This window comes from Aptenodytes forsteri, unplaced genomic scaffold, assembly GCF_000699145.1.
Source record: "Aptenodytes forsteri isolate BGI_AS27 unplaced genomic scaffold, ASM69914v1 Scaffold129, whole genome shotgun sequence".
Lineage (NCBI taxonomy): Eukaryota > Metazoa > Chordata > Aves > Sphenisciformes > Spheniscidae > Aptenodytes > Aptenodytes forsteri.
In genome coordinates this window covers 266,878-268,060 of record NW_008795033.1, presented here as the reverse complement: position 1 = coordinate 268,060, position 1,183 = coordinate 266,878, and positions in this window count along the sequence as shown.

Sequence of the window (1,183 nt, the reverse complement as noted above, 5' to 3'; positions counted from 1 at the left end):
ACACTGCACACTGCGGGGAGCGGGCGAGGGGGGCGGGCGGCTCAGGCAGGGGCTGACCCCACGCTGGGACCCCGCCAAGGGGGGGGGATGGTGGGCTGAACCCCCGGCAGGGCGGGGCTGGTGGCTCCCAGGAAGGGCACCCAGCGGGTGCCCAGCCTCACGCCATCTGCCACCCCGTGCCAAGGCAGGGACGGAAAAGCCTCTGGCTGGCGTATCCTAACCCTGACCCTGATCCTGACCCCAACCCTGACCCTAAGCCTAACCTTTCCACTAACCCTAACCTGCAGCCTGAGCTTTACCCTCACCCTAATCTGAAGCCTGACCCCGACCCTAACCCTGACCCCGACCCCGACCCCGACCCCGACCCCAACCTGGCCCTTAAACCAACTCTAACCCTGACCCTACCCCAGAGCCTGATCCTAACCTTCACCCTCACCCTAAACCCAACACCAGCCCTGACCCTAATCCTAACACTGACTTTAACCTTGACCCTGACCCTGACCCCAAGCCATCCCCTGGGGCTCTCGGTGCCAGGGCTGGGGGCGCTGGACCCCCCCTGGGTGGGAGGCTGGGGGGGGGCTCCCTACCTTCCAGAAGACGGTGTCGAAGTCCGTGCCGTGGAACTTCTCCGGGATGCCCGAGGTGGACAGCTTGGGCCCCAGTAACGTCACGAACTCCTCGAAGTCCACCTGCCCGTCACCTGCGGGACACGGAGGCGGCCGTCACCCCCTGCCCAGGCATGGGGACTTCCCCCACCCCACCCCAGAAGGGTCCCCATGGGGCTGCTTGTGGGGGGGCACACCCTGCGGGACTCGGTGACGCTCAGAGGTACACCCCTGCGCAGCCCGGGGCGGGGGGGCCTGCTCCAAGCCTCGGTGTTTTTTGGGGGGACCCCACTCCTGGGCTTGGCACTGCTGGGGACACCCTGCTCTGGGGCCACCTGGGGGGACCCTGCTCCCGGGCAGAGCACTTGGGGGGCTCAGGCAGCGCCCAGAGGCCCCCCCATCTTGCCCATCCACCCCAAAATGGCCCGGAGCAGCAGCCAGTATTAAGGGACCTTGGACTCTCAGACTTCAGCAGTCAGGGAACCCCCAAATTGGCTGGGGACCCCCAGTACCAACCAGGACCCCATTGCCGGCCAGGGACCCCCAAAACCAGCCAGGGACCCCAACACCGGCTGGGG